The following is a 27,659-nucleotide window of genomic DNA, read 5'->3' as shown; positions in this document are numbered from 1 at the left end:
GTTATTTTATGAATAATAAAATAATAATTTTATCTTGTAATTTTTTTTAAAAATAACATAAGTTTAAAGATATAATTATAATTTTAAAGATTTTTTTTTTCAATTTGATGAGAAAATAAAACAGGCTTATATTTATTTTCACTTAAAATTTTTTATGGAATAATGTCAAAAATTTATAAATTTTACAATTTTTTTTTACAATCATATCCTTTTTTTTATATAATAAAAATACCCTAAATTATTAATTTTATTACAGTTATACCCTATAATTTATTCCACTACTAATTTTAATGTACTTTGCTATGTGAGGATAGGAAAACATCTAAAAATATCTCAAACTTTATCTTTTTTCATAATTATATCTCAATTTTTTTTAATATAATATACCTGAATTTTGAACTTTACCACAATTAAATTTTACTGTTAGTTGCCCCATTTAATACTAAAAAGGTCGATACTTTCAATTCTCCAAATTGATACCAATTAAATCTAATTCATAATAAAAGAAAAATAATTTTATTTTCGGCAAAACAATACTACTTTTACTAAGAATAAAAAGGTTATTTTTATACTTCTCTACTCCTCGGCCACTAGCTTCCCTCAACATCTACACCTCACAAAGCCATTCGACATCAATCTCCTACACCTACTCAACCAACCAGTGCATTTAATTCTCTCTTATTATGTGAAAGCATACAATATCTCTCTAAACCATCATTCATCACCTCGATAAGCTATCATATCTATAATTGTCATTCCTTATGAAGACTTAACCTCTCTACCGATCAACATCCTCTCTTATTATTTTTTCATTTCCAATTAGAACATAAATATAGTTAAAATAATTTTTCTGTTTAGATTAAAAATTATACTATAAAGTAGTGATAAATAAGAGTTATCTATATAATTTTAGTTATTGAATTTTGAAAAAAAAAATTACATGATAGTTATTAGATATTTACAATTCTGTAAGGTAAGTGTATATTTTCAATTCTTATTGATATGTTGTTTTATTTACGGTATCTGCCTACGATATCTGCCCACAAAAAGATACAAATCATCAGCAGGGATGGATACCAAAAGCATTGTCACATAATTGTCAAGAAACAGAACGAAGAGTATGACCTCTTAATAGACATAAACCAAAAGCGAGTACTAAGAAAATGAGCACCAAGGACAATCAATAGTTTGTCTATATTAATTCCATAAAATCTTTAATGAAAATCCCTCAATTTTATATATTATAATTTATGCTTGATGAAAAAAAAAAAAATTATGCCCTGACAAATTCGTCGCTCTTGTAAAAAATGATATAGTTTCTAAATTCTAGCTTTGCGCGTTGACAGCTAAAAGATTAAAGAAACTGCAAACAGATTTTCAAGGAATGGATGATAGAGTTCAAGCATCATTTGCTTAAATGTGATAAGGTACGGTGTCCAATTCAAAGCGGTGATACAGTTGTTGAATGTGGCTGCAATTGATAAATGTCGGTAGCATCTAGAACAGTCTAAAAGAGGTGAAATCTGAAATATGGGAAGCAGTAATCAGTTTGATAGGTGGTCTAACCCAATTGTCAGGCGCGGGTAAAGTGGCTTTTTGTTTTCCCCAAAGGCAAAATCCATTAGCTAGAGAAGGTTCAGCACATGGCCAGCCCATATAAAAAAACAAAAGTAGCCTACTCTATCCAGCCCTGATACAAAGCCCAAAGCCCAACCAAGAAAGAACACGACATATCTAGGTGGCAGGATACGTTCCTCAGCCCAGCCACCCATTGGAACTACTAGATGTAGAGTTGCTAGAAATCTGCGAATCAAGGTGAGAAAGCATGGCAGAGGAAGGTAGAGCCCAAATCAGTGTCTCAATCTCTTATAGCCATAGGGAGTCGCCACGATATACCGGCTAACCCTTAACAGTTGAGGGATATCCTCCGCCGCAACACCTACTCGCTGTCCATAGAACATAGAAAAGCCCTCTTCTCAAAACCACAATTGCCATGTCAATTCCTCTAAAGAAACGACAGGCACGTAGATCTTCAATAGAAAACCCTCACCATGACGTCTCGATCTGCCAACAAAGCTAAGCAAGACTGTCTATGTACATCTCAGCTCAAAGGTGAGGAGTGAGAACCCACGTTTTGGGCTAGGAAGGAGTGCCCTCCCCTACCCGAAAGGTGCCGAGGAGGCCAATGAATGACAGAAAGAAATGGGGCAAGGACTCTAGAACCCAAGAAGAATTGACAAAATTTACTCTCTTTAGAAACCCGTAAAGAGAGAGAGAGAGAGCAAAGTAGAGTGGCTTGCTAGTTTTTTGTGTTTTTTTTTTTTTTGAGAAGAAGGGTGGCTTGCTAGTTGCTGGTAGATGAAATGGGTGGGATCATGATTATCTTAAGCATAGCTTCTTTAAGGTGGAAAATGGGATATTACTTTGACATTATCTGTGGTGCAGGGAACTGCTCCATGAAGGATGTATTTTCATATTTATATTTTAGGATAAACTATAATTTATTCTTTGGAATTTGAAAAAAATTTATAATTTAATTTTTATATTTTTAAAATTAAATAATTTAATTTTTAAAATTTTTAAAATTTAATATAAAATATATAATTTTATTTTTTTCATTTAATTTTTCATTTAATTTATTATTAATTATAGTAAAAATAATTAAAATGCTTTTAAATCTATATATTTTTTAATTTCAATAATTTAATTTTTAAAATTTATATTATAAATAAAATAATTTAAATAAATAGACTATTTTATTTATAGAGTTTAAATTAAAAGACCATTTATTTATAATATAAAAATTTAGAGATTAAATTATTTTGTTAGAAAATATATAAAATCAAGAATATTTTAATTAATTTTATAATAATTAATAGTATTTAGACAGAAAATTGAACGAGAAGAATAAATGATAAATTTTTACTAAATTTTAATAATTAAATTATTTAATTTAAAAAATATAGAAAGTAAATTTTAATTAGACCTGTATTCTATTACAGAAAGTAAATGCAAGGACCACTAATATGGACAGGGTTCTAAAAGGTTGCAGCATTGCAAGACTTGGAGTTGGAATCCAGAGGTACTTTCTTTACCTGTCTTTACCATTTCAAAGTAACAGTGGCCAAATAAGGGTTTTTATTTATGTTGAAAGTGATGCATACATTTTGCATAGTCATTTTATTTTATTATTAGTCATTTTTAGCTAATTTCATTAGTTATTTAGTTAGTTTTTTATAATTGTCAATTTTGGATTAATTTATAATTTTTACTTTGTTTTGTAGGAAAAATGGTGTTTTTGAAGGACTGAAGAGAAATTTTACAATTGAGGGTGACTTCTACAGCCAAAGATGTCAAAAACAAGTTTTCAAGCTGAAATATGCATTGACCAAATTGTGCATAACTTGCCGCATAAGCTATGCAGATCTGCATAAGGAGAAAAATCACTGTTCCAATACCTGCCGAATGGTGCATAAGGAGAGTGCATGGCTTATGCAGATTCACGCCTCCCTTATGCAATCTCACGAAATTGTGCATAACCTATGCGCCAAGTCATGCAGTTTCGCATAAGTAAACCAGAACCAGCCGAAAACTGCATAAGGGACTGCATAACTTATGCAGTCCACTTATGCAGTCCCACAAAGGTTTCATTAATGAGTCGTGAGAAGATTCCTCGAAAATTCCTCCTAAAACACACCATTTTAGGGCTCCATGTCAGAAAATGCTATAAATAGCCTTATTTCCCATTTTAGAAGGGAGGAGAAAAGAGAAAGGAAGAAAAGGAATAGGGGAGGCAGCAGTTGAAAGGTCACAAATCTCTCCCACACCATTTCCAATTAGATTTGGAGATTTCTCTCTTTTCTTACATTTTTCCTACATTTCTAGTGTTTAGTTTCTTATTTCTTAGCTTAGATTAAAGCTCTATTTCCTTATAAATTCAGAACAACTTGTAAACATTATGGATAGTGAGTAGTTTTAATTAGATTCTGGAATAAGGGTTGTAATATTTGAGATATTTTGTGGATTTTGATTGGGTAATCCATATTTTGTGGTCTTAATGAGTTTTATTCATTTCTTGTGAGCTTAATGACATGCTTAGTGTAGGATCCCATTAAGTGATGTTCTTAATCCATGGTTGAGGCACCGAAAGGAGAAGGCCATGTGATAGATAACCAAGAAATTGGACTTAATTAACTTAGATCTAGAAATAGACTAAGGATTAAGAGGATTCACAGATTAATTAAAGAACCTAATGGGTCTTAATTAACTCTAACTCCACGAAAGTAGGATTAGATTGATTAAGGCACTCTTTGTCTCACTCGAAAGGGTATTCAAAGGATTTAAGAATTAATCTCCTTAAAACCCATAAGTTCCACAAGATTGGATAACCAATTTAAAATCCCAAAATAGCTTGAATATGAAATCCCGAACTCCGGAATCGCCTTTTTACCATTGTTAATTTCTAATCGAATTTAATTACTTGCCATTTTGAATATTGCCATATTTGAATTTGTTTATTTTAATTTGATGCAAATTTAGTTAAATCATTACATAGTTGAATAGATAATTGATTTTGCACATATAGATTTCACATTCCAAAACCCATCAATTCATTGCTTTAATTTCAAAAATAGTTCAATATAATCAACTTTTTATATCAAAAATTTAATCATTAACACAACTCCTCGTGGGAACGATATCTTTTCTATATTACTTGTATGCGAATCTGCACTTGCGGTTGGGCCACATCAAGTTTTTGGCGCCGTTGCCGGGGAGTTGTTTGTTTAAGATTGAATTCTTGATTATTTTAATTGTTTATAGTTTTATCTTTGTTATCTTTTCATTTTGTGTTTGTTTGTTCTTTTTCAGGTATTTTTAATCTTTTATGAGAAGAGCTAGAAGCACAAGTGACACATCCTTATTGTTCAATCCTGAAATAGAGAAATTTTGTAAAGCCAACAAGAAAGAAACCATAAGAAGAAAAGAAGCTTTGAGAGAAACTGAATTAGAAGCAGACATGGCTGATGAAAGAATTAGAATTGGTGGTGGTAATGCTGGAAATGGTCGAAACAATGAAAATGCAGCCCAAGGTGAAGAGGTTGTAAATGCTAATCTGCCTAGGGGAAGTATGATGGATCATGCTTTTCCTCGTTTTGATGACTTGAGAGAAAGCATAGCAAGGCCAAGAATTGATGCAAATAGCTACAAGATGGATTTTGGAGTTCTTCAAATGATTCAAAATTCTCAATTTGGGGGACATCCTTCTGAAAATCCACACACACATCTGAAGAAGTTTGCTATGATTTGTGATATGCAAAAACAACCTGGAGTGTCTGATGATGCAGGAAGATTGAAGCTATTCCCATTCTCTTTGAAAGATAGAGCATTGGATTGGCTTGATTCTTTACCTCACAACTCCATTACAAATTGGAAGCAACTCACTGATGCATTTCTTGCACAATATTTTCCACCTAGAAAAACTCAAGAACTGAGGAATCAAATGACGACTTTGGACCAAGAGAAGATGAAACTCTTTATGAATCATGGATGAGATGGAAGGAATTAGAGAGACAATGCCCACATCAAGCCATTCCGAAATGGATGATAAACCAGAATTTTTACACCAATGTTATTCCTGCAATCAGAGGAATTATTGATGCTCAAACAAGAGGAGAATTTATTATGAAACATGAAGATGAAGCTTATGAGCTATTGGAGAAAATTGCAAAGAATACTCATCTTTGGAGTAGTCCAAGAGGACCAGCTCCAACTCAAAAGAGGCAAGCTGCTGGAATGTATGACCTTGATCCATTTAACATGATTAATGCAAAGTTTGATGCACTTACAAATGTCTTGGCTAAGAAGATGGAAGATTTGAGTATGTTGGTTAGTTCATCATCATCTGGAAGTTCACAACAAGTTGCGTATGCAGAAGGAACTACCAGCTGTGGAGTAGATTATGGAGAGCAAGCTGCATATGTTGGTAATTATGGAAACAAACAAATGGGGAATTCTTACTCTCAAACTTATAATCCAAATTGGAGGAATCATCCCAACTTTTCATGGGGAAATCAGCAAAGTCAAGTTCCAAATCAGAATTTTCAACCACAACAGCAACAAGGAATTCCATATCAGCAAAATAGGCAACCATTGCCTAATTTTCAGTAGAAAACTATGAATCCTCCACCCAAACAGCAAGAACAAAGTTCCACCACAGAAGCTTTATTACAACAGATTCTTGCTAACCAAACTAAGCATGATGAAGAGATGAGAGAGATGAAAGCAAGGCTAGAACAGATGCAGACACATAACAGAATGCTGGAAAATCAGATTGCACAACAAACATCTTCCTCAGGTACCAAGTCTTTTGGAAAACTTCCAAGTCAACCAAAAAACCCAAAAGAGCAGTGTCAAGCTATTACTTTAAGAAGTGGGAAAGTTGTAAATGATGAGAAAAGTGAAAATAGTGAGAAGAGAGAAAATGAGAAAGAAATTGATGAGAGTGAAAAACAAGAGAGTGCAGAAAAATGTAAAGAGAAAATTGAAGAGAAGGAAGAGAAGTATATACCTCTAGAGCCTTACAAGCCACAACTTCCCTTTCCACAAAGATTTCACAAAGCCAAGCTTGATAAGCAATTTGGGAAGTTCTTAGAGGTTTTGAAGAAGCTATACATAAATGTGCCTTTTATTGATGCTCTTTCACAAATGCCCTCTTATGTAAAATTCTTGAAAGAAATTCTCTCAAACAAGAGGAAACTTGAAGACCATGAAACTGTAGCTTTGACAGAAGAATGTAGTGCTATCCTTCAAAGGAAACTTCCTCCAAAGCTCAAGGATCCAAAGAGTTTTTCAATTCCATGTCACATTGGGGAATCATGTTCTACAAAAGCTTTATGTGATTTAGGGGCTAGTGTTAGCCTTATGCCCCTCTCCATTTATGAGAAGCTCAATATGGGAGATCTAAAACCAACCCACATTTCTCTTCAGTTAGTTGACAGATCAATTAAGTATCCTGAAGGGATTTTGGAGAATGTGCCTCTGAAGGTTGGAAAGTTCTATATACCTGTTGACTTTGTCATCTTGGACATGGAGGAGGATTCTAATATCCCAATCATTTTGGGAAGACCCTTTCTAGCTACAGCAGGCGCATTGATTGATGTTAAGGGAGAAAACTTGACTCTTAGAGTTGGTGAAGATCAATTAGTTTTCAATATTAATAACACTATGAAGAAGCATCATTCTGAAGCTGATACTTGTTTGAGAATTGATATCATTGATGAGCTGGTTGAAGAACACTTCAGAAAGAAATATCCAGAAGATCCACTTGAAAATTGTTTGGTTCATGGAGGAGGCATAGACTATGACAACCCTCATGTGGCTGCATATGCTCAACATTTAGAGGGAAGTCCACCATTCATTTCTGCTCCAGTTTTTCAACTCACACAAAAGGAAATAGCAGAATCAAAGCAACCATCATTCAAGGAAGAAGATGCACCTAAGGTAGAACTTAAGCAACTTCCTTCTCAGCTCAGGTATGAATTCCTTGGCACCAATAACACTTATCCAGTAATTGTAAATGCAAATTTAAGTACTTTAGAGGCTGATAAGTTGTTAAGAGTGTTAAGGCAATTTAGGAAAGTTTTAGGATATACCATAGATGACATTAAGGGAATAAGGCCACACTTTTGCATGCACAGAATCAGTTTGGAAGAAAATTGTAAGCCATCTATTGAACATCAGAGGAGGTTGAACCCAAATATGAAAGAAGTTGTTAAAAAGGAAATTTTGAAGTTGCTTGATGCAGGGATCATATATCCTATCTCGGACAGTACTTGGGTGAGCCCAGTACATGTTGTCCCAAAAAGGGGTGGAATGACAGTTGTCAAAAATGAAAATAATGAATTAATTCCCACCAGAACAGTGACTAGTTGGCGAATGTGCATAGATTACAGAAAATTAAATATTTCCACTAGAAAAGATCATTTTCCACTTCTCTTCATTGATCAAATGTTAGAAAGACTAGCTAGGCATTCTTATTTTTGCTATTTAGATGGATATTCAGGTTTTTTTTAAATCCCTATCCATCCAAATGATCAAGAGAAAACCACTTTTACTTGTCCATATGGAACCTTTGCTTATAGGAGGATGCCATTTGGGTTGTGTAATGCACCAGCCACTTTTCAAAGGTGCATGATGGCAATCTTCTTAGATTTCATTAAAGACATAATGGAGGTTTTTATGGACGATTTTTCTGTTTATGGATCTTCATTTGACATATGCTTGGCTAACCTTTCTAAAGTTTTGCAGCGATGTGCAGATACTGACCTTGTGTTAAACTGGGAAAAGTGTCATTTCATGGTTCAGGAAGGGATAGTGCTTGGACATTTGGTATCTAACAGAGAAATAGAGGTTGATAAAGCCAAGGTTGAAGTGATAGAGAAGATGGCTCCTCCTACCAATATCAAGGGAATTCGAAGTTTTCTAGGACATGCCGGGTTCTACAGACGCTTTATCAAGGATTTTTTTAAAATAGCCAAACCTTTGTCTAATTTGTTAAGTCATGACATACCATTTGTATTTGACCAAGAGTGTTTGGATGCCTTTTGCAAGTTGAAGCAAGCTCTTATCACTGCACCAATCATGCAACCACCTGATTGGAGCCTACCTTTTGAAATTATGTGTGATGCTAGCAACTATGCAATTGGAGCTGTTCTTGGTCAAAGAAAGGACAAAAAGGCTTATGCTATTTATTATGCTAGTAGAACACTGGATGAGGCTCAAACAAATTATGCAACAACTGAAAAGGAATTTTTAGCAATTGTCTTTGCATTGGAAAAGTTCAGACCTTACATAATTGACTCAAAGGTGGTTATATTTTCAGATCATGCTGCTATCAGGTATTTACTCCGCAAAAAGGAAGCTAAACCTAGGCTCATTAGGTGGATTCTGATGCTACAAGAGTTTGATTTGGAGATTAGAGATAAGAAGGGAGCTGAAAATGTAGTTGCTGATAATCTTAGTAGGTTGAAATTGGATGATGAAGAAATGGATGAAATCCCTATTGATGAGTTTTTCTTGGATGAACAACTTTTCTTTCTTGTTGCTAAACTACCTTGGTATGCAGACTTTGTGAATTATCTATCTTGTGGAGTTTTGCCTCTAGGTATGACATGGCAACAAAAGAAAAAGTTTTTGCATGAGGTAAAATTTTATAGATGGGATGATCCTTTACTCTTTAGGAGATGCTGTGATGGTTTAATAAGGAGATGTATTCCTGATGAGGAGACACAGAGTATTTTGCATCATTGCCATGCTTCTGATTATGGAGGACATTTTGGAATCTCTAAAACAACTAGTAAAATTTTGCAAGCTGGTTTCTTTTGGCCAAATCTTTTTAAGGATGTGAGGAAATTTGTGTTAGAATGTGATAAATGTCAAAGGAGTGGAAATTTGTCAAAAAGAGATCAAATGCCCCTAAATGATATTCTTGAAGTAGAATTATTTGATGTCTGGGGAATAGATTTTATGGGGCCATTCCCTCCTTCATATGGTAATAGATACATCCTAGTTGGGGTTGACTATGTGTCAAAGTGGGTGGAAGCTATTGCAACTCCAACTAATGATGCTAGAGTGGTAGTAAAATTCTTGAAGAAATTTGTCTTGAGTAGATTTGGAGCTCCTAGGGCTGTAATTAGTGATGGGGGTTCCCATTTTTGTAATAAGCAATTTGAAAGCTTAATGAGGAAGTATGGTGTAGTGCACAAGATAGCTACCCCATACCACCCTCAAACTTCAGGACAAGTTGAAATTTCTAACAGAGAACTCAAGCATATTTTGGAGAAAACAGTGAGCAATTCTCAGAAAGATTAGTCTATCAAACTAGATGATGCTCTATGGGCATATAGGACTGCTTACAAAACCCCTATAGGAACTACTCCCTTTAGGTTGGTGTATGGTAAGTCTTGTCATTTACCTGTGGAGCTAGAACATAAAGCATATTGGGCCATTCAGACCTTGAATTTTGATCTTAAGCAAGCTAGTGAAAAGAGACTATTGCAACTTAATGAGCTTGAAGAATTGAGGATGGATGCTTATGAAAGTGCCCGTATATACAAAGAAAGAACCAAAGTTTGGCATGATAAGCATCTTAGAAAAAAGGAATTCAAAGAGGGTGATTCAGTTTTATTGTTCAACTCAAGATTGAAATTGTTCCCTGGAAAACTTAAATCAAGGTGGACTGGTCCATATAGAGTTTCTAAGGTTTTCCCTTATGGAGCAATTGAAATTTGGAGTGAAAAATCTGGGAATTTTAAGGTCAATGGGCATAGATTGAAACATTACATAACTGGAGACCCAATAAAAGGAGCAAGCTGTTACAAGCTTTCCAATCCCTCACCTCTTTTCAGTGAAATACATGAAGAGTCTAGCTAAGGACTATAAATTAGCCCTCTTGGGAGGCATCCCAAGTCCTTTTATTTTGCTTTTGCTGATTTACTTTTATTTTCATTGCTTTTATTTTTATCTTAAATCTCCCCAAATTCAATTTTTGACATTGTTGAATCTTGTCCCTTGTAGATGTATTTCAATGGAGGAAGGTTGGTGAACTGCTGGGGAGTGATTTTTAACCTGAAAACTTTGTCCTTCAAACTCTCCCAAAATTGATTGATTTTTACTGCATAACCTGTGCAGGGGCTGCTATCTGGTTTATGCAGAGGAAAAATGACATTTTGCAGCAAGGAAGGGTCTGCAGCAGATGACTTATGTTCTTGGTGAGGTTGGGTGTGTAACTTTTAAATATTTGTGCTTATAATGTTAATATGTGGTAAGTGAGTCATTTTTTTGCAGTTTTGAACTTATTTGGGTTGTGGGATTCAAGGTGGATATGCTGCATTTTCTTGGCATAACTTGGGGAGTCAGTTCATCATTTGTGGATAGATGCAACTTTATGCAGATTTTATTGAGTTTTATGTGCTAAATGTTGATCTGCAGAATTTGAGTCAAAATGGCAAGGTTTACAAAGGCCTTTTATGCAGGATTTTCTTCTACAAGCTTGTGTGATGCAATTTTGATGGACTTTGTATATATTGATGTGTTTTTGATGACAATTTCTCATGAATTATGCTTCATAGAATTATATTTCTTCATTCTAAGGTATTTTTCACACTTGCAAATCATTTTCCATTGCAATCTCAATCTTGTTGAATTGTGCATAAGCAACTACATAGCTTATGCAATCCTGCATAACCACAATTCTTACCATTTTCATCCCTGTTGCAAACTGCATAAGAAGAGTGCATAGCTTATGCAACTCTGCATAGCCACATTTTTGTCAAATTTCAAACCTGCCGAGAGGTGCATAAGCAGAGTGCATGACTTATGCACTTTTGCATGACTTCAAATCCTGCATTTTCTCTCTCTGTCGAAATCTGCATAAGGAGAGTGCATGACTTATACACTTCCGCATAACCAGAAACTCTGAAATCCAAAATCTTCCGAGAGGTGCATAAGGGAAGTGCATGACTTATGCACAACTGCATGACCACCAACCCCAAATTCCAAAACCTGCCGAGAGGTGCATAAGCAGAGTGCATGACTTATGCACTTCTGCATAACCACAAATTCTGAATTTCAAAACTTGCCGAGACCTGTATAAGGAGAGTGCATGACTTATGCACTTCCGCATGACCACCCACTCCAAAAACCAAAAACTGCCGAGAGGTGCATAAGGGAAGTGCATGACTTATGCACTTCTGCATAACCACAAATTCTGAATTTCAAAACTTGCCGAGACCTGCATAAGGAGGGTGCATGACTTATGCACAACTGCATGACCACATTCTCTGAATACCAAAACCTGTCGACAAGTGCATAAGCAGAGTGCATGACTTATGCACTTCCGCATGACCTACTTCTCTGAAATCCAAAACAGGCTGAAACATGCATAGGTTAGCGCATAGGCTATGCACTCTTGCATAATCAGTTTTTCACATTTTTTATCACCCACCGAAACATGCATAAGAGAGTGCATAAGTTATGCACACTCACTTTTCACTTATGCAGCCTTAACACATGCCCTGTTCAAATCAAAATTAGTTTTCGGCACTATTTTCCCACCTCCACTTCCCGATATCCCTGTTCATTCCCTTCTCCCCCACGACCTTTATTCCGGCATAACCCTTCCTCTCCCTTTCTCCTTCACTCCTATTTTCGCCGCATATACCCTAATCTCTTCTTGCATTTTTCTTTTCTCCCTCACCTACTCCATCTTCACCATCGGGAACCATGGAGTCGCCTCCTCATTCTCCTCAAACTTCCCCTCTCCAGGTTTCGCCATTGTCAATGCGGCCTCCCAACCCCGATTCCCCTCCACAAGAAACTCCTCCTCCACCTCCCCCAACCACTTACAAGCGGAAAATTAGGTCGAAATCTACGCGACCCATTGCTTCTGCACCTCCTCTCTCAAAGCGTAAAAAACCACCCACCACCCCAATGTCAGAACCTCCACCCAAAAATCCAAAAACTTCAGCCTCCACACAAGCCACAACACCCTCTTCCAGCAAAAAGCAAACATCAGTAACATCCCAAGTATCAAAATTACCTTGGCCCCTTCAGGATGCAACTCACAAGGCAACCTTTAAGAGACTTAAGGAAAGGAGGGTGCAACCCACTAGGTATATTTCTACAGACTCTCTCCAATCACTTGGTTTATTTGACAATGTGGTTGCCTATCTTGATGGTATGGGTTGGATGGAATTTGTGCACAAGCAAGAAATTGTTTATCCAGCTTTAGTTTTGGAATTTATCTCCTCATTCTCTGCCACCCTGAAATTACATGATGTAGATTTTAAGCCAACTATGAAATTTAGATGTTTGGGGCAAAATAGAGAGTTATCATTGGATCAATTTCATAGCATTCTTGGTTTTGCAATTGATGGGCTATTTAGAGTGCCATATACAGGGGTAGAGGTAGCAAACAAAGGTATCTGGAATGCTGCTCAATTTTGGAGAATTATCACAAACCAACCTCAGACTTTTTCTGTTGGCAGATCAAAAAACCTCTCAAATACTAGACCCTGCACTTAGGTTTATTCATAGGCTGATTGCTAGCACTATCTTCGGAGAGGGACTAGTTACAGTGTTGGGAAATCTGAATTATTCATGTTATGGTGTGCTTTTCACAAGGTCAAGGTTTCTCTGGTTATTTCTTTTGTGAGCATGTGTTGCATATTGCCACCAAATCCATAGGTGACATTGTCTTGGGTGGGCTCATAGCTTGTCATAGCCAAGCATTTTGGTTTTAATCTGAAGAGCATCCAATACCAAAGACTTGTAGACACCTTATATTTTGATGCTACACACCTATCCAAAGCAGATTGATTTGCCACATTCGACATTGCACAACCAGCCAGACCCACTGCACAACTAAGCCCAACTGTCCCACGGTCCCACAAAGACCTCTCACGAACCTACCCCACCCCCTCAATCTGCACAGGACACCCCAGCAGCTTTTGCACAACCCACACCTCCTGCAGCTGAACCCTCCTCATCCACAGCCCCTCCTGCATTCAACACTAAAGCCTTATTCACCTATCTTGAAAGGCTTAGTGATGATATATACTTTGTGGATAGGAAGCTTGACACTGGTCTTGATACCCTAAAGGATCGTCATGATCAGCTATTTGACTTTGTCATGGAAACCAGGGATAAGCAGAAAGAACTAAAGGAGATGATGAAGCAACTCATGGTTTTTCTGGGAATGCCACCTCCACCTCCATCACCTCCCCCAGCACCATCATTTCGACAGCAGCTAGATGCTACCAGCCCCTTAGCAAGATCTATGGACAAGGGCAAAACAATAGAACTAGATTAGTTTCTGTTTTACTTTTGTTCAAACTTGTAGGAGTTTTTCTTTGTAAATATGTTGAAACAATTTTAGTTTGTTTTGAATTCTGTTTTTCTTGAAGTTCTATTGGATGGCCATTACATTAGTTTTTCATTGACTTTCATTGCCTTTACTGCCCTTTTGTGCATACTTGTTCATACATTGTATATATTTGCATACTTCTACTGGTGGTTGCACATTTTTCCTTACTAATCATCATACAGCAGCTTTTGAATATTCTGCACAGGCTGTAATCCCCTTATGCACATGTGCATAGCACATGCGATCCTTATTGCCACTTATGCAGAGCTGCACAGTGTAATCCTTATGCAAATGTTGCATAGCACATGCGATCCTTATGGCCACTCATGCAGAACCGCATACTTATGCACCCTACTTATGCACTGCAGATGACACTTTACTCTGCATAACACGTGCGACTTCTTATGCATCCCTTTATATCTTGAATTCTCATCTGCTCTATACCAGGTAACTCTTTCTTTTTGCTCTTAATTTTCACTAATCCTGGTTATTACCTTTGAGTTTTTATAATATACTGCTTGAGACATTGAGGACAATGTCTAATTTTGAGTTTGGGGGTGCACATTTTGATTTTTGCTTCATTTTTCACATTTTGAGTATAGGAGCATCTCATCCCATTCCATTTACATATATTGTAAATATTTTACATATACATCCTTACATACATATATATAACACATTTACACACACATTATACATCACTTAGAAATTATACACATTGCATTCAAATAGATTTCCTCCATTTAATTAATGCATTGTTCATTTTTAGGAATCATGCATCATGCATTAAAATCTTTTGCCAAATCCCTTGAGTATTGAAAAGTTACCAATGAGAGTGATTTGACTTACCTTTAGTTGGGTTCGTGGATTGAAAGTTTCCTAAGAGGTGTAAGGTTTTGAAGTGTCTATCCCTTGCCTACATCTTCTTAGCCAAAAAGCCACCCAACTAGTCCTTTAGAGATGGAAATGTTTAGAGGGAATTATTAGATATAAGGTAGTCAAATGATGTCTCACCAATCCTAGAACAAATTTTCTAAACCTTTCAAGGCGAAATACCAGCTTGTACTTGAAAAGAGAGATGATTAGGCATTCTTTGATTTAAACCTTCTCATTTTAAGCCTTTGGCCCTTTTCCTAATTAAATTGACCCTTGCAAACCCCTTTGAGCCTTTTTGTCCCTAATTTTTCTTGAAACCCTTATTACTACCTAGCCAATGAACCAAACACTCCAACCCTTTTCATGAGAATAATTATTCATAATATTAGGTACATAAAAAAATTAAAAAAAAAAGGAAAAAGAAAAAAAAAATACAATAAAAGGGAGAAGAAATGCTTGTCATCTTGTAAAAGTGTTAGTATATGTACTTTTCATTATTATCATTCAAATTGAAAGAAATCCACCCAAAGTATTAAAAGGAATGAGTTTGGGGGTGGCATTTTTAGGGACAATCATCAAAAGAAAATGCAAGATACAAGTTTAAAGTATCAAAATGTCCCTCCATTTTTATGTGTTTTGTAAAATATGCTAGCACTTGACAATCCTCATTGTGTATTTCTCTCCCCCATATATATATATATATATATATATATATATATATATATATAATAAAATAAGAAGTGTACCTTATGTTGTTAAGATTGAAAATATTCTCATGCTTTGAATCCTTATTACCCATTCTTCTTCTTAGCCTCATTTTGAACCTCATGGCCCCATTACACTCCTAAAAAGACCTTTGATCTCTTGATAGTACTTGCTACATTAGTGGAGATGGGAGTAGGGAATTTGCCTATGGGATTGAAAAACTATTCATTCATTCAATTCCATCATTCTATATAGAGACACTTTGGTTATTGATTGTCCTAGAATTCCTTTTGAGCATGACTCCCTCTTTTGATTGTTGGTTTGGGAATTTTGAATGATAATTGACTTGATGGCTAAGCGGTAAAAGCTTGGATAAGCACTAGATTCTTTGCATTTTGAAGGATGGATATATGGATTGTTGGTATGGCTAAAGGGGTGTTAAGTTACTTTAATAGGTGATTTTCATAGCTCTTTGGATAAGGCACCCCTAAAAATTTTGCATCATATTTTAAAGTTTGCTTGAGGACAAGCAAAAGCTTGAGTTTGGGGGTATTTGATGCATACATTTTGTATAGTCATTTAGGTCTAATTTCATAGCCATTTTATTTTATTATTAGTCATTTTTAGCTAATTTCATTAGTTATTTAGTTAGTTTTTCATAATTGTCAATTTTGGATTAATTTGTAATTTTTACTTTGTTTTGTAGGAAAAATGGTGTTTTTGAAGGACTGAAGAGAAATTTTACCATTGAGGGGTGACTTCTACAGCCAAAGATGTCAAAAACAAGTTTTCAAGCTGAAATATGCATTGACCAAATTGTGCATAACTTGCCGCATAAGCTATGCAGATCTGCATAAGGAGAAAAATCACTGTTCCAATACCTGCCGAATGGTGCATAAGGAGAGTGCATGGCTTATGTAGATTCACGCCTCCCTTATGCAATCTCACGAAATTGTACATAACCTATGCGCCAAGTCATGCAGTTTCGCATAAGTGAATCAGAACCAGCCGAAAACTGCATAAGGGACTGCATAACTTATGCAGTCCACTTATGCAGTCCCACAAAGGTTTCATTAATGAGCTGGCAGAAGATTCACTCAGAAAATTCCTCCTAAAACACACCATTTTAGGGCTCCATGTCAGAAAATGCTATAAATAGCCTTATTTCCCATTTTAGAAGGGAGGAGAAAAGAGAAAGGAAGAAAAGGAATAGGGGAGGCAGCAGTTGAAGGGTCACAAATCTCTCCCACACCATTTCCAATCAGATTTGGAGATTTCTCTCTTTTCTTACATTTTTCCTACATTTCTAGTGTTTAGTTTCTTGTTTCTTAGCTTAGATTAAAGCTTTATTTCCTTATAAATTCAGAATAACTTGTAAACATTATGGATAGTGAGTAGTTTTAATTAGATTCTGGAGTAAGAGTTGTAATATTTGAGATATTTTGTGGATTTTGATTGGGTAATCCATATTTTGAGGTCTTAATGAGTTTTATTCATTTCTTGTGTGCTTAATGACATGCTTAGTGTAGGATCCCATTAAGTAATGTTCTTAATCCATGGTTGAGGCACCGAAAGGAGAAGGTCATGTGATAGATAATCAAGAAATTGGACTTAATTAACTTAGATCTAGAAATAGACTAAGGATTAAGAGGATTCACAGATTAATTAAAGAACCTAATGGGTCTTAATTAACTCTAACTCCACGAAAGTAGGATTGGATTGAGTAAGGCACTCTTTGTCTCACTCGAAAGGGTATTCAAAGGATTTAAGAATTAATCTCCTTAAAACCCATAAGTTCCACAAGATTGGATAACCAATTTAAAATCCCAAAATAGCTTGAATATGAAATCCCGAACTCCGGAATCGCCTTTTTACCATTGTTAATTTCTAATCGAATTTAATTACTTGCCATTTTGAATATTTCCATATTTGAATTTGTTTATTTTAATTTGATGCAAATTTAGTTAAATCATTACATAGTTGAATAGATAATTGATTTTGCACATATAGATTTCACATTCCAAAACCCATCAATTCATTGCTTTAATTTCAAATATAGTTCAATATAATCAACTTTTTATATCAAAAATTCAATCATTAACACAACTCCTCGTGGGAATGATATCTTTTCTATATTACTTGTACGACCCGTGCACTTGCGATTGGGCCACATCAGAAAGCCTAATAGAAGCAGAGATTTCGAGATGAATTCTCAAATAAAATTTCATGTGGTACACCAACATCATAACACTATAAGAAATTAGATAAATTATGATAATTAAAATCATCATTGAATATTATATTTTGTCATAAAAAATTTTTAATGATGAAATATTTTCATTACAGCGATCGTCGTTGTAACCGCTTAATATAATGTATATCATGATAAATATTATTATTGTCACTAAAAAAGAACCTTTTATGATGATAATATAAATTATCATTAAAACTTATAATTTTAGTGACAAATTATTTGTCATAATTTATATCTAATTTTTATTATTTAATTATTCATTTCGTCATGGAAAGTAACATTTGTCGCAAGGGTTTTGCAATCGATAGACGATTCTCACTGAAGCGAAAAAGTGAGGAGTCACCACTTTAATTTTAAGAGAAATTAAAGAAAATCATTTGTAAAAAATTCATAAAGCCACTTTTAAAACAGATATTCTAAATTCAGGGTCTATATACGCGTAGGGAAGGTGTCAGACACTCCACATCGTCTCTCAACGAGAGCAAGTGAATTTAATGATGTACTCTTTATAATTTAAGACTGATAATTTTGGAGTTAAAATTATGATGTTGGTTCCCGTTATTTATTAAAGGAACGTTTGATATTTCACTATTCTAGGCTTCCCAAGAACACGAGTATAAGGGATGACCCTAATGTGAGTTGATGTTATGTTTGTTTGATTTGTTATGTATTAAATTCCTCCCTCCCCAAATTAGGACTCTAATTCCGAAGAGGTATTATTTGATTCCTAGAGATTCATAATGAGTGAGGAGGACTCTCAGCTCATACATCATCACCTTATCATTGGCCTCCAAATAATTAAGGGTGCAGTATATATATTGAATATACATGAACCAATATAGGTATAAATTTTCATTCTTTTTAATTAAGACTCTAATTCAAAAGGGATGTGTTAATTAAAACCTAGAGAGTTCCCTTCATTAATGAGAACTCTCAGTTAATGAAAGAAGGTCTCATCATCGGCATAATTATCCATAAAATCTTTACTCATATCGTTTCATTTTATCTATTTAATATTTTTTTTGCGATTATGATGTTTTATTCGATTGAACCGAACTGAAGGAGAAGCTTCCTTAATAATATTAGCTCATGGACTCTAGGAAGACCTTTCCATTGGAGTCCAAATATAAAGTTGGAGTTCTTGGAAGGACTCTCCCGTGAACCGAACATCAAAATGTATTTGATAAATTTGTTGAAGAGTTTGTGGAGTTTAAAAAAAAAAAAACAAGCGTGGGGATTTCGAGGAAATGAATCTCTCCCGATTTCCCCTATTTTGTGCCAAATGAGCTTTATAAAATGTATAACTGCGGGAATCCAAGGAAAGAAAGATCTTCCGAGCTCCCGTATTTATAAAAAATGAATTTCATGAAGATATAAAAATGTGGGAGTTCAAGGAAAGAACTCTCTCCCGAACCCCCATATTTGTAAATGATGAGTTTTATAACAGATGAAATTGCGGGGATTCTAGGAGAGAACTCTCTCCTGAACTCTCGTTAAATGACAGGAACATTCGGAAAGTGATGTAAAGAATAAATCGATTCTATATGGAACATCTAACTGTAGGTTATTTCCAATCTCTTATTATCCGAATCCTTTTCACTTTCTTTGTTTTCGATCTCTAATATGTTACCTGAACTCTCCATCGTCACCCGAACTTGTGTCTAACCTTTCCCCCTTTATTATTTCCAACCTCTCTAATCAAATCCGAACTTTTTATATTGAGCTGGACTTCATTATGTCATACCTCTTTATTTCCGTCATTCTTGACCTATTCCCGATCAAATCCAAAACCTCCATGTCAGCACCCTCACTTTACCTCGCTCCTCCCATCCGAGCTCTTCAACATTCTTCCAAACGTAAAATAAGATTTACACCACCCGAACCCTTATTTTCATTACTAAAAAAAAAAATAAAGAGAAGTATACTTTTAAAATGATGCACACGTTACTATAGTATGCAGAAAGTAATATTTGTGTGATGAACTAATCTATTGTAAAATAAGTTGATTAATATGTTAAAACTATCAAGTATGCAAAATATCAATTTGATAAACAAAACATCATAAATTGTTAAATATATTTAAACAATCAAATACGCAAAAAAAACAAATGTCAATTTAATTCTTAACTAGCAAGTCTTCAATAATCTTGAAACTTCCAAAAAAATCATTTACAGTTGGCAATTGAGTTTATTTAGCTACAAAACAAAATTAGAAGTATTAATTCTGCATACTTTTGAAACAAGTAAAAAAAAAAAGCCCAAATTTTTATTAGCAAGAAATTATCAGATTAGCAAGAAGTTGTGTACAGGGAACGAGTTGATGGGTTACTAGTTCAACCAGTTGGCTACTAAAATATTAAATAAATATATATTAATCACTATGAATAACTTTCAATCTAACCTTAAAGTTCATAAACATGATCCAATATAAAAGTTAAAGTATTAAAATAATAGAATAACCAAAATTAAATTATAGTTAAGTTAAAAAAAAAAATTCAAGTTCAGCTCAAATATCATTATCAAAAATAGCAGCACAATTCAAACTTAATTAAGCCATTGAAGTCTCATAGCAGTACACCATCTTAATATTCTCTCCATATGCATAATTCACATCTATAAACTAAAATTTATATCAATAGTAAAGTCCAAATATTCAATAGCTTCATTTTGCAAAAGAAAAACATGCAAGCATCCATTAAAAAAAAATACTCATAATTACTATCCATTTTCAAATGCCATAAAGTCATAATTCACTGTATTAAACAACCCAATTAAATACTTATACTAAATCACCTCAAGTTCTAGTATGTTGTTTGTAAAATCTTAAATGTTTGTACAAGTTATCAATATTGATAACAAACTAACCAATAAAAGCCAACCCTGACCTTCAACTCAAATATTTCAAATTTACCTCCAATAGTGGATCATCAATCTAAAGCAATCAAGATTCTAAACTTAATATGTCCTTTAATTCACACCAATGTCTACCAAAATAGAAACCCAAAACTGAAAAGTTACTTATTTAGCCAAAAAATTTATACTTGTATCACTACAAGAAAACTAATCTTTAACGAGAGAAAAAATCATCGTTAAAAGCTAAAAAATGGTCGTTAATAATAGTTAACGACTACAAAAATCGGTCGTTAAGTCGTCGTTATAGGCTCCGTCGTTAAAAAGTTTAACGAGGACTTTACAAAATTCGTCGTTAATACTAATAACGAGGAAACAATAATCGATCGTTAAAATTATAGTATTAACAACTATTTTAGTCGTCGTTAATTTTATTAACGAAAGAGAAAATTATCGTTAAATTTAAATTAAATTATCATTATTTTGCAATGTAACGACTTTTAATGTCATCGTTAAAAATTATTAACGATAAAAAAATTTAATTGTTAAAAAATAATAACGACAGTAAATAATAGTCGTTAACAGTTATTAATGGCACAAAAAAATAGTCGTTAAATATTGATAACAACAATGAAAAATGATCGTTGAAAATTATTAACGACAATAAAAGTGATGGTAAAAAATTATTAACGACTACAAAAAATGATAAATAACCAATGCAAAAATCATTATTAATGACCATAATTTAATTATTTTCATTTTTTAAATAATTAAAATTTAAATAAACAATCAACAATAATAAACAAGATGTATTCATAACTAGAATAATATTCATATATTAATCTCCATAATGTCATAACAACTGTCTAAAATATCGATTTGATATATTCGTACTTAGTTTGTACATGAAAAGAAAATAACTAAAATTATGTAAAGATTAAAATAAAATCAACAATGTCTCCCAAATTACTTTTGAACACTTCACCCCAAAAAAGTTACTTCAATAACGTCTTCATCATTCGCAAAGTCATATCTGCACTAAAATATAAAAATATAATCATATTATGATTATAAATAATTTGAAATCCATGAATAACTTATAAATAAGAATAACAACAGTTAACTCTAGCATCACAGCTGAAATAATAAAATAAGTAACTACAATGTGTGTTGTAAAAGGGAACTCTTTTTTGCCATCCCCTCCAGGGTGTCAGTGAAAAGTACATAGTTGCACAGCACTAAAGATGTGAATTAAACAATAAGTCCATTGGCTAAACTATAAATAAACAAATGATAACCCTAAAATTAACAATTAAATTTAATTACTAATCAAATCCTCAATAAAATTAACAAGTTTAGCTCAATTGATATAAGTAAATTACCCAAGTTCAGCTCAATTATATTAGTAAACCAATTTTATGAATTGGTAGTTGAATGTATTAAAAGAGACGTGTTTGGGAATAATACAAATCTTTCAGGGGAAGATCTTGTAGAACATCAAGCGTCCCAAACAGCTAATTTTCCTACAAATGCCTGCTAAATAAGAAGTTAGCTTAATTCACTAGAAGGAAATAAGTGTAATTGGGATGGATTATAATTGAAACTTATAAGGTTGTAAGATGAATCAAATTTTGAAAAGCAACAGGCAATTGCCCACTCAGATTGTTACTAGATAAGTCTCGCAGACACACAAGTTACTCCATTAACCACAAACTATCTCAGAAAGTGAACATAGAGAGGAATAACAAGCCAACTTTAAAAATGAGAACCTATTGATTGATCAACCCTGTAAAGCACTGAGGGACAATTGTAAAAATTCCACATTGAGTAGTGATGCGTGGGATAAGAGGGAAAAAAAAAGGAGATTTTTTTTTTCTTTTTTTTTTTGAAATAAAAAGAATGGGAGTATAAGTAGCAGCCAGTGAATACTTTAATCTGAAAGCAATCCAATAGTTTCCTATCATGGTATATATATTTAAATGTTTTGCATTATAAGGTGAGAATCCAATGACTTCCCGGTTTCAATTGCCACCACAACCACCATCGTCTCCTCCCACACTCGACCACCACCACCACCATCCTCTTTTTTTCATTTTCTTGATACAACCCTTTTTCACATTTTGTTTTGAATAATCACCTAATTAATCAAATCCCTACATAAATCCAAATCTCAGTCTCAGTCTCACTACAATTTTTCATTTCAGTTATATATACTAGTACTTTTTTCTATTTCTTTCACATTTCAATTAGCTATTATATACTAGTACTTTTTTCTATTTCTTTCACATTTCAATTAGCTATTCTCTTTCTCCTAGAGAGAAAGTAAGAATATCTAAATCAGTCGGTCTTACAGGCTTACGGCAGATTTAGAATTGATGGTGCATAAATGCTGGGTTTAGGAGGTATCCAATTTTAAAACTAGGTTTCAAGCTATTTATCCAATGCCATCACAGAAGAGTACTTGATGATCATCTTTTCTTTTTTTTTTCTACTTTTAAATTTTAAATTGTTTGATAGGTTGATTAGTGTGTACTGAACCAACAACACTTAATTATTTTAGTTACTATTTAATTAGGAAGGAAGGTTAAGAGATTAAATTTTATTAGTTGTCTACGTAAATTTTATGATTTTATATAATTATAATTGTAGGATTATTAGGGCTTATAGGTATCTATGCATGTATCCATCTATTTCAAGAATTCTTAGACTTGGTTATTATACTAGTTTCCAATTTACAGTTTGCATATAATATTGATACCTTACAATCCTTGGTTGCGATTTAAGTAGTTATTCCAATGCATTGTGTTTATTGAAAAGTTATCAAAAACTTTTCAAGGTTGAAATCAACTTGTCTGATAGTGGTATCGCTGCTACCTTCCATGAGATTTTGTTTAGGTTCACTTCTTTGGTAGAATGAAGATGTGATTTAATAGTAGCCTTTAACTTATCTATGTTTTCCTCTGAAAGGCAATCCTCATTTGGTAGCATTTTGCAAACAAGATAGAAGCATTTTAAAAAGATAAATCACTCGCCAGAGGAAGTAAGAACTACCCCTAAAATAGCAAAAAAGTCCAAAAAATCTTGAAGTCCCAGTGTAAAGCAAGTGCCTTGTGCTTGTGCATCTTAGTGGAAGAGATGTACAAATAAGAGACGTAACAGAAAAATAAGTTAAAAGACATTAAGAACAAAATTATGATATAAAAACTGTAATAGAAAATTATGATCATCAGTTTTCAAAATTAAAGACATTTGGGAAAAATCTATACTCACCTTTACGGGTTGCATCAACTTGAACAACCAGGCATGCTCTGTTGAAAGGAGAATTGGAGGTATCTTCATTTTTTTCCCATTCTAAGCTGACCAAATTAGTTGAAGCATAATACTCACTCACAAGTTCTTCAATCTTTTCATCTTCATCCTTAGCTTTTGTTTTCTTCTTAACTTGAGTTAACACTTCCTCTACCTTGTTTTTCCTCATTGCAATTCTTTTTTCAACACTCAATTATTTAGTTTTTTTTGCAGGGTTCTTAACAATGATTTTACTAGTTCTATTCTCTGTTTTCTTGTCATCTTCACCAGTTTTCCTTTTCCTTCGCTGACCTTTCCCCTTTAAGACATTTCCATCTACATCAGAAGCATCAGTTGCAGGGCTAAGCTTGTATAAATTTTCAAGCTTAGCAGCAGCTTCATTGTAATCCACTTCCAGGGTGTTTGAAGATAATTCATTGTTAATTTTTCCTTGTCTCTTCTTCCCAATGGGTGCTTGCACAGGCAAATGGATTTGCTCACGAGGTGCAATCAAAGCTCTGTCATTGGATTTATCTTCTTTGAATGCCACAATCAACGGTCCTTTTACTGTGGCTATGTAATTTGAAAACTTTATGCTGAATCCTAGTGTTGTTTGAGCAACTGAGCTAGAAGCAATTACAACTCCCATGACAAGTTCCTAGTGAGAATATTAATTGACGGTGCGGACTTTCCTCTCACTGCACAAACACTGAAAACAACAATGATGCAGTTAGTGAGAATCCATATCCACCATTCTTTAAGGTCTTATATGAACACAAACACACACTTACACTCCATACATTAAGGTTGTTTAGGATAAATGATTCTCTTTTCTACGAAAATTTTAATAAATCTCTCTTTTTCGCTTCATTAATTCTGTGGAGAGAAAGCATTTCCTAATTTTTTTTATTCTACGGTGAAACCGAATAAGAAAAAAATTAACTTGACTAAACTAGCCAGACTCGCTTCATATTTTTGTGCATTATGGCTTTCTTGAGTTCTGATCATGGACCAACATGTGCAAACCATGGGAAACTAAAAGTTTCACGGAGACAGAACACTTAAATTACCAAGAAAATAATAATTAACAACGATCAATCCAACTGGCAACACTTAATTATAGAACCCAGCTGAGAATTTGCAATTATCGTTAATCTAACAGAGAGAAACACCCAAACGGACATGCACAGTAAGCCAGAAACAAAATAAAACAAATGAAAAGTAAAGATCTATAGAAAATCAACATCACAGCTTTTACAAATCAACAAAAATTTTGCAATAACTATGCCACAGTATAAATGAGATGTAAAAATAGCGTAACTAGATGAATATAACAACACCCAGATTTCCCACTTCACACAAAAAAGCATATTTATTACAAATAACATCCTTAGCTTAATGCAATCACATCTTACCAATCTAATCAACATCGTTAATAAAAGCACAGCCATTTGTTTTCGGGAAAACACCATTAAAGCCATCAGCTTTTTCAATCAGTTCATCAATTGGCAAAGCAGCAATAGGCTCATCCTTGTCATGTCATACAAATTTTCAAACAAAGGAAAGAAAGAAAGAAACAAACAAGATATAATCATCAAAGCCAGAAATAAAATGCAAATTGTTTATCTAAATCCTTGGCTCCTCTTACCAGCTATAAATGCATAGAAAAGAAACAAAGAGCATCAACATACTTGGCAAGCATGTTTGTGGGAGTAAAAATAGCCTCTTAAATAAGATAACTTTCTTCTTGAAGCATACTCAACAATTGTGAAAGAAAACTTGAATCTCTCAAGCTGTTTATTGTTACTATAAGAGCACCTCCCAGAACAAAAATGGAACCAAATCTGAAGAATTTACTAAAAAAATATATAAAAAAAATAAATGCATATCACACAGACTTAAAAGTACCCACCAGACATCAACCAATCAACATCCACCATGTAGCATGAAAGGATAGCAACAAGAATATCCCCCCAGCGAAGAACCAAAAAATAAATAAATCAGTTAAATCAACCATCTGACTGCATTCCATATCTCCAAGTAGTTCTTCAACGTCAAAGTAAGTGATTTACCCAAAAAAAAAGAGGCACAAAGTAAAAAATTGCAGATCATTTTTACCTGAATCAAATCTGTTATAGAGACGCAAGAGGTATTTGCCCAAGCTAGAAGCCCTTACACTTTCAAAAGCCTGAAGGTCAAAGGCAATTTATCATTAGGAACATGAAATTTACAATGGCCTCCTCACAATTTATTGGTCCACTATTTTCTACCTCATTCTAAGCATGCAAAACCAAAATTCAAAATTAGAACAAAAAATTAATGCAAGCTGCTCTTAATTTCGATGGCATAAATCCCACACCTTATTCATAGCTTTTTGGCTTTATCTTCAGGTGCTTCTCGCATCTTCTCTCGGCAAGGTTGATTGCTTTGAACAATTTCTCTACCGTCATCACACCTACAAATTTTTCTCGCTTTCCCCCTTTCTTAGAACAGGGTAATGAAGTAAAAATTAGAGAAAAAAAATGAAAATTAGAAAAATTATGACAGTTATACCAGCAGAGACATCGGCGGAGGCGATGAGAGTGAAATGGTTGTGGCTGTGTCTCTTATTGGTGATTGCAATGTGGCTTCAGTTGATGGTGGTAGAGCCTTTAGAGAGAGGTAGCTTTGGAATCAAGTTGTCTTCCTCTAAACTGAGTTATAATAGAATCAGATAATCGATCTTCCTCACCAAACAAGAGAGTCAGAGAGGAATCAAAACGAGAGATTGTATAGAGAAATGTTACCTAGTATAAGGCATCGTTGTATACTTTACATATGAAGAGAGAATGAATGGAGCTATTTCGGGGAGAAAGAGGAGAGGTTTTTTTTTTATGCAGTGGAGAATTTGGAGCCCCAAACCCTGTTGTTTTGGAAATCTAATTTTAAGGAAAAAAAAAAAACAAATAATTCATTGACGAGGACAATGTTGTCCTCGTGATAAACTTTTAAAAATGAAAAAATTAAATTCACAAAAAAATTTAAATTTGACGACAAACATTTTATTTATTAACGACGAAATTTTATAATAGTCGTTAAAGTTTTATATAATTACGACCATTTACATTATTCATCGTTACTTATATATCATTAACAAGGAAATTTAAATTTTATCGTCAATACTTAGTCGTTAAAAGCTATATTTTTTGTAGTGTATACAAGTATTCATATAAGTGAATTTTAGTTAACCATTGCTTGCACATACAAGAGCTACACAACATCAAGCAATTCTCACAACATTAAGCATTCAAACATCAAATAGATGTAAGAGCTACACAATAATGAGAAATCCTTAGACATATGTAACTCAAATAGGAACAGGGCATATCATAGGATTGAATTGAAATACAAACAAATAACAAAATATGTTCACTAAAATATAATAGATCTAGTGATTTCCTTAATGGATGGAATTAAAATTTAAACAACAAATAAACTGAAATATCATCTAATAGATCTAACAAATTGCTACTTATTTACTCGAAAGATTTTTTTTTTTTTTTTAGCTCAAACAGTCTAATGCACTGTTTTAATCTATTAGAAATGAAGCTTAGTGAATTTTACGTCACTGTTACAAAATATATAAGGCTCTTATACCATTTTAATTTATCAATTTGACCAAAAGGTTCAATCTTATGAGTAAATGAACTACCTACCATGTTAATCCTCTGGTGATAGTAATTCACATTTCAAAAATCAAGGCTATAATTATTTGAAACAGCT

General features: G+C 33.8%; 1 long non-coding RNA gene and 1 other non-coding gene across 3 annotated transcripts; both read right to left on the bottom strand.

The window, feature by feature from the left end:
- Positions 1–5,483: 5,483 nt before the first annotated feature.
- Positions 5,484–5,591, bottom strand: LOC131171621 (small nucleolar RNA R71). The gene has a single exon (XR_009142280.1). It is a non-coding gene; the product is annotated as a small nucleolar RNA R71 (small nucleolar RNA).
- Positions 5,592–21,425: 15,834 nt separating this feature from the next.
- On the bottom strand, positions 21,426–26,836 carry LOC110649246 (uncharacterized). Of its 2 annotated transcripts, none has more exons than XR_009142049.1 (5): positions 26,684–26,836; positions 26,257–26,590; positions 26,016–26,085; positions 23,880–24,606; positions 21,426–21,647 (listed from the first exon to the last, which is right to left on the bottom strand). It is a non-coding gene; the product is annotated as an uncharacterized LOC110649246 (long non-coding RNA). The 2 variants fall into 2 exon arrangements; XR_009142048.1 differs by having other exon boundaries at positions 21,426–21,642; positions 26,684–26,835.
- Positions 26,837–27,659: the final 823 nt, after the last annotated feature.

Source organism: Hevea brasiliensis, chromosome 12 (assembly GCF_030052815.1).
Source record: "Hevea brasiliensis isolate MT/VB/25A 57/8 chromosome 12, ASM3005281v1, whole genome shotgun sequence".
In the NCBI taxonomy this organism is placed as follows: domain Eukaryota; kingdom Viridiplantae; phylum Streptophyta; class Magnoliopsida; order Malpighiales; family Euphorbiaceae; genus Hevea; species Hevea brasiliensis.
Note: the sequence above shows the minus strand (reverse complement) of the source record. Positions and strands in the feature narration are given on the sequence as shown.